The sequence below is a fragment of the Hordeum vulgare genome, chromosome 6H (assembly GCF_904849725.1).
Source record: "Hordeum vulgare subsp. vulgare chromosome 6H, MorexV3_pseudomolecules_assembly, whole genome shotgun sequence".
Taxonomy (NCBI): Eukaryota; Viridiplantae; Streptophyta; class Magnoliopsida; order Poales; family Poaceae; genus Hordeum; species Hordeum vulgare.
This window is the reverse complement of record NC_058523.1, coordinates 236,146,917-236,154,209: the sequence shown is the minus strand read 5'-3', so window position 1 is coordinate 236,154,209 and position 7,293 is coordinate 236,146,917.

Genomic DNA, 7,293 nt, shown 5'->3' with positions numbered 1-7,293 from the left:
TGCTTGGATTGAGACTCATTACATGGAGGAAACTGAATGTATTCTTAACTCTTCTTCGAGCCGTCTTCGCTGTCCTAGCTGTCCTCGGCATAGTCACTGTCCGGGTTGCCGCCTGCACTCTCTTCACCGACGTCAAGTTGCCCTTTGTTCAGCATGGGCGAATACATATTTGTCACCTCACACATAACAACCCCAAGATATAAACTACAAAGTTAGTCGACTAGAAATTCAAACACTCGACAAATATATGAAAGTATTCGACAAGGACATAACTCACCACGTTCGGCGGCTGATTCTTAGCAGAGAAGGGCAATACCCATTTGGCTCCGAGAGGGCTGTCACAAGCCCCAGTGATGCTGCTGAGCCACTATGCCACAGTTTCTTCAGAGACTTCTTCTGGGTGTGACCGAGTGGAGTCCTCGGGACTCGAATAATGCCACATGGTGTGGAATCTTTCTTGGAGGGGCTGAATTCGTCGATTGAGAAATGTCTCAAGTAGGTCCATCCCAGTCACCCCATTACAGATCAGATTGACTAATGCATTCACCAGAATTCCTACCTGGATCTTCTCCTTGTCTCACACAGTCCGCGTTCTAGGTGTAGTGGGTCGCTCTAAAGTGAATGAGGGAAGGGTAGTCAACATGTTTGGAGATGTAGCATCTTTGCAGTAAAACCAAGTCGACTACCAGCCTCAAACAAATTCAAGAAGAGTCATTTGGGGAAACACGCTCTTACTCCTCTTCTGGATCCCCAAGCCACCAGAGAGCTGGATGACGTCAGTTCTTCTATCCCTAGGATTGGCTTTCTTTACCAATTGAGAACATGTGGTGAAGATATGTTTGAACAATCCCCAATGAGGGGAACAACCTAAGAAACATTCGCACAACGTTACGAACGCGGCAAGGAGTGCAATAGCATTTGGAGGATAGTGGTGGAGTTGAACACCGAAGAGGTTTAAGAATCCGCGGATCAATGTGTGAGGAGGCAAAGAAAAACCTTGCTCGATGTGGGTGAGGAGGAGGACCCTCTCACCTTCGCGTGGCTCCGGCTCGACTTCCCCCTCCGGCAACCTCCATTAGTCCACAACTATCAACTCGTCATTAACAAGGTTCAGGACGTCCACCTCCTTGACGGAGATGGGAGAAAATCCCCCTAGATCCATCCCGGCGGGCCCGCAGCTCGGGTGCCCAACGGATTCTTGGCATTAGATCCTTTCTTGGCCCATTCAAGCTTCCCTGTCTTCCCCTTCGTCATCTCAACATCGGTGGTGGAGACACGTCTAAGCGGAGTGAGGTAGAGGTGATGGACAAAATGAGGGGGATTTAGGAGGAGCACTGTTCCAACCGTAGCGCCAGCCCAACTTATAGCCGCCCAAGTAAGTCATTAACCTATGGGCCCACCAGATCTCTGTCTATCCCAATAATAAAGGAAGCGTGATACGTGGTGATACGGTCCAAAACGTATATGTAATTTTTGATGGTTTCATGATACTTTTATGCTTTTGATAATTGTTTTCATATTAGGTTTATGATTTATTTGGACTAACCTATTAATAGTTTCAAAAGTGCATAATGTTCTTGTTTTACACTTTCATGTGTAGGAACTATCAAAAATAGCAGAAGAAACCTTGTTGGAGTCGAATTGGGACTTTTCTAAAATCTGTCTGAAAACTCTTTTTAAAGATTGCCACGTTACAGGTCGAAGACGGCCTCAAACGGAAATCTCAAAGAAGACAAAAGTGTGGGGAATTGTATGCTGATAACTCTAGACATACAATTTGTCCCATGTGGACTTCGGACCCTCCAGGAAAGCCCATTTTACTGGAGGACAAATATCTGATTACCGGATTACGGGAATCGGTGACGTGATTGAGTCCAACTCTTACCATATTTGATGGATTCGGCCAAGCCACGACTTTGGGACCTCATTAGGACTGAGAGAGCCCTTGGATCAAAGGGGCATCCATCGGAGGGCAAAGGATGATCGTCCTGGCTCATATAAGGAGAGGAGAACCTTGATTTCTGGGGAACCACCAGAAGCCACGAATTTTGCCTCCCCTATGGACTCAACTCCATGGGGGAGGGCTCATATACAGCACCAAGAAGATATGGATGAAGGAGGCTATGGGGCCGCGCTCCCACATGATGGCCGGCCGGCGCAGAAGGAGCCCCCTGCGCCGCCGATGGCGCCACCCTGCACCTCACGTGTTGCCTCTTCTATAGCTACAACGGTCCACTCTCCCAAAAACCTCTGTAATCCCCTATGTAAACATGGAGTTTGATGTTATAAATTATTTGTAAATAATCTATTGCATCTATGTCATGTTTGTGTAGTTCCCTTTTGTCATATGATTGATTGTTGAATCTCCTTGGATGGTTTGAGGTATATATTTAATTTGTTACAGTCCTATGGTGCCCATCATATGTTTATGCGCGCATGGATCACATTATAGGGTTAGTAGTATGTGGAGAAAGCTAGAGGGTGGGATGCTTGAGTGACAGAAATAGGAGCCCCAATCTAGTGATAAAAGCATACAGGATAAATACGACCTTTGGATCTCAATGCTATGGTTGGGTATTTTTACTTTAATGTATCTTATAGTATTTATGGATGTTTGCTACACTTCCAATCGTAATTACTTGCAAAAGAGGAATATCAACCTTGAATAGTGAGAGCTTGTTAGCTTTGCCTCTCCCACATAAAAGAGGAATATCAACCTTGAATTTGACTATTTGATCATGGACAATCCCACCACAGTTACCACCATTTTTCCGCACTCATGGTACTGTTAGTTTATGGTTACTTAGAATATTTTATTGCTCCAACACTAACATTTACTTTCTTGTATTTATTATCTTGCAAAGCTTTCTCTCATACCCGTATTGTCACTCTAGTTTTATCTCCTAGATATTGCAAAACGTTTTATGTACGTAGAGTTGTGTCAATGGTTGATAGAACTTGAGAGAATATTTATCCCACCTTTAGCTCCTCGTTGGGTTCGACACTCTTACTTATCGAAAAGGCTACACACAATCCCCTATACTTGTGGGATATCACGTGGCGATAAGAACGACGCGATAATTGAGGCGTCGCGCTCCCACTTGCCCCAGTCGTTGTGTCATCATTGTGCGGCGCACGCTTACCAAATTTTAGAATCCCGTGAAATTCAGGCCCGAGGAGCAACCCATCACATCAAGAGGCCCTCTTTATCACTCGAACCAGTTTTCACGTTCAAGTTCACTTGGATGCATTTCAAGACAGAATCGATTAGGGTGAACGACAAACACTTCAATCGACGCACACTTCTGCTAAGCCGTGAAGTGCATTCAGAGTTTGCATGTCTTATCAGAATCTGCACCGACCCCTTTCTCACTCGAACCCCGATCCATTCCGGGGCTAATGATGGGGATATGTACCTATGGTAGGGTCATAGGCCTGACCTACATGTCCTACCCAAGGGCACTACTTTAAATACTTCAAGATTACAAGGAAGGCCCCGACTGACTCGCCATGGTGCCTGGGTCACTCGATAGAACATCCAATCATGGACTTTCTCCCTTCACCCGATGGAATACTTCCACTCGAAAGAACTAGAAGCCAGTCGCGGGCAAAAGATCAGAAGCCACTCGAGGGAGGCCAACAAGCGGGCATTCGAGTGGTCGTCATAAGTAACATTTATTAAGTACATTATCACTAATGTACGCCTTTATCTCTATTAATCAAACCCTTGGTTGCCTGACCTTGATGAGGGGTAGCTCACTCTATATAAGCCTCTCCTCCCCTCTAGCACAAGGGTTCGCACCTCGTGTAACACACATATTCCACATGAAAAGAGCTTGTGAGCACTGAGACGTAGGGCTGTTACCTCCACGAGAGGGGCCTGAACTCATACATCGTCTGTACAAACTCGCCGTAGCTAGGAATCTGCCCTCTCCTTACATACGCCTCACTTCTACCGCCAGGCTCGTTCCCACGACATGTATCAAGGTCGACGTGCATGTGGCTTCGACTTAAGTATCTTTGTTGAATGAGTTGTCTTGGTTTGAATTATGTTTTCCAAGTGATGATCGGGTTTTATTGTTTCTATTGTAGGCTTGACACTTTGAATATTTCACTGGATCCCAATACCACTGACAAAGGTAGAGCTTACGTTGACATCACTTCGTCAAAAGGTAATCCTTGTGCTTTTCGAGCAATCCATTCAAAATTCGGGCTTTGGATATTCGAGTGGTCTTTGAACTGTCTTGTGGGTATGTACAGAGTCAGACGATGTGATCAAACTCGACATTGATGTCCCTTCTATAGTTGGGAAGTGTTGAAGCAGGCTCTGACTCCCAGCTGAGTGAACATCAAGGCCAAGCCTCCTGTGGCATAGGAGGCTGCTTCGGCTGAAGCGTAAATCGGACAATATCCGCAGACCACTTCATCGCTTGACCCCAAGGATCGGAACATCTTTCAGCTCAATCTTACCACGAAGGACCAAGAGGAGGCACACAAGGAGGCCTTGGCTCAGCTGGATGTGATGTCTGGGCAATTGCAGGAGGCATATACGCGAGTAAAGCTGTGGTGAAGAACATTTGTGTAAGTCCTTCATGCATGTATTTTTCGACTTTGGTTCTTGCTAGGATGTAACACCCAAGATGCGGTCCTATCCTTATTTTGGTGCTAGGGCCTCGACAAGGATAGGAACACATCTCGTCGTTTCGCAAGAATGGATATCGCTACAAGTACATGTACTGAAAAGATATCGTTACAAGAGTTGGCTTACACTCGCCAGAAGCTACATGAGAGTCACATCAGTACAATACATAGAATAATCAAGAAGAAGAGCATGGTCCGTCTATGGACGAAAACAAACGATAAAAGAATGATGTCCATCCTTCCTATCCCAGGCTGCCGGCCTGAACCCATCCTAGATCGACGAAGAAGAAGAAGAAGAAACACCAAATGAACAATCATAGCGCTCACGTCAAGTAACTCCTTACCTGTACCTGCAACTTGTGTTGTAGTAATCTGTGAGCCACACGGACTCATCAATCTCATTTCCAAAGGTATCAAGACTGTCAAAGCTTAATTGGGTGAGGTATGGTTAAGTGGTGAGGCTGCAGCAAGAGACTACGCATTTATTTGAGGTGGCTACCTTAAGAGTACAAGAATAAGAGGGGGATGATCTACGCATAGCAGACGTGAACTACTGATGATCAAATGAATGATCTTGAACACCTACTTACGTCAGACATAACCCCATGTTTCCTCTTTCGGATGCAGAACTGACGAGAAGAGAGAGTCACGGTTACGCACCCAGTTGGCATATTTTAATTAAGCTTACTTCAAGTTATCTAGAAATGGATGTTAGACAAAGTTTCCATGTTGCCACATAGCCGTGGACACGGCTTTCCAAAAGATATAACCCTGCAGGGGTGCTCCAACTAGTCCATCACAAACTACCACACGCTGTGACGGAATGACCTCGATCAGGGAAAACTTTGATCTCCTCGGGTTCCTATTGGAAAACCTCAACCTCGAGATTACCCAAAGCATCTTCGGAATCCCTCGTACAAGACGCTCGATAAAGGTAAAATAAGTCCAGCAAGGCCGCCCGATGTGCCGACTTCCCGATAGGAGCCGCGTATCTCGTTCTTAGGACATGACGGATGAGCGATGGTTACCATGCAAAACGCCAAGTTGCCCCGGTAGCGTTAGTAAGCTGCTTTGTTTTGGACCTCCCTATATTATGTTGAATTACTCCTCGGGTTCATGACGCCCTATGTTTTCAGTATTAACATAATTATTATGTTGGGCAAATATAGCACTGGCCCTCCCTGTATTATGTTGAATTACTCTTCGGGTCCTTTCCAAACGAGCTTTATCCCAAAACGAGAATCTAGGGGGTCCCCATAACAAACCCAAGCATGTTAGGAGCGCTCATTTATGTAACATAACACCGGTAGCCGAAACTAAGGCGACAAAGGTGGAACAAAACACCAGCCTAGAAAGGCCAAGCCTTCCAACTTTTACCAAGTATATAGGTGCATTAAATTAAATAGCATTTAATATGGTGATACAAGAAGGAACCCATGTTATCACATCGAAGAAACTGCACCTGTAACTAGCAATGCTAACACATGGTTAAGCAAGCGGTAACATAGCCAATCAGTGGTTTGCTAGGTTGTAGAAGGTTGAAGGTTTCATGGAATGTTGAGAGGCTGACATTTAACCGGTGGTAGGTAACAAGACATAACGGTAGAAACAAAACATCTAGCATGGCAATGATAGTAATGGTATCTAAGAAATGATCATCTTGCCTGAGAACCCGCTTGGAAGAAGAACGACCCCGTGAAGCACACGAACCGACATAGTCGAACGGGTCCTCACATTTGCGGAACTCTATCGAGACGATGCAAACCGGAAACAAGAATCAACACACGATATGCACCACGACACATGCATGACATGATGCAACACATATGATGCATGATCAGTTTAAAATATGCAGGGCATGGCATGGCAATTCACACAGTCAAATGCTACACATTAAGTGAAGCTCAATATGCAACGAGTTGCATATTGATGAAACTCCATGTTTAATTATTTAGTCCATCCCATTTATTACCATGGCAATATTAGATGTTCTTAAACATGGCAAGGGGTGAAGCACAAATTAAACTACCTATCTAGACATTTTAAATGAGGCCGGAGATGACGTATAGCATGTCCGAAATGACCCCACGCGTAAATTCTAAATCTGTCCAGATTTATCCTAATCACATTTTATGATTGTTAAATGGCAAAACAAATTGGTTCACGTAGAACTACACGTCGTTCTGGTCCATTTACATATATGGCGCATCTCCAACGGAGCTACGGTTAAATAACTATGACCTAAACCGTTTTTAACACGTCGACACGCAAACCGATGCAAACAACACACTAAACAACTTTAAACATGCATGAGAGTTGGAAAATATTAATCTACGCGAAATTCTAGCCAAGTTTTAAGCTACACGCGTTTAAAATCAAGCCTTTTTTTAAAAGAATAAATCGCGGGTACTAAAAAAATAGCACTGGGTTGAATCTGAGTGGCCCAATAGTGCTCAGCGGGCGGCATTTAACTATACAGTGCCAGGGGCGGGAATTAGGGGCTCGGGGTGCTCACCTCATGGGCTTGGCCCATGCGAAGAGGAGGCTGGACGGGGCAAAGGCGTGGAGGCCGGCGGGCTGAGGCTGTCGAACTGGGTCGGCTCTGCTCGCGTCGGCTCGGCCGGAAGCGGAGCGGCTGGGCGTGCTGGGCGA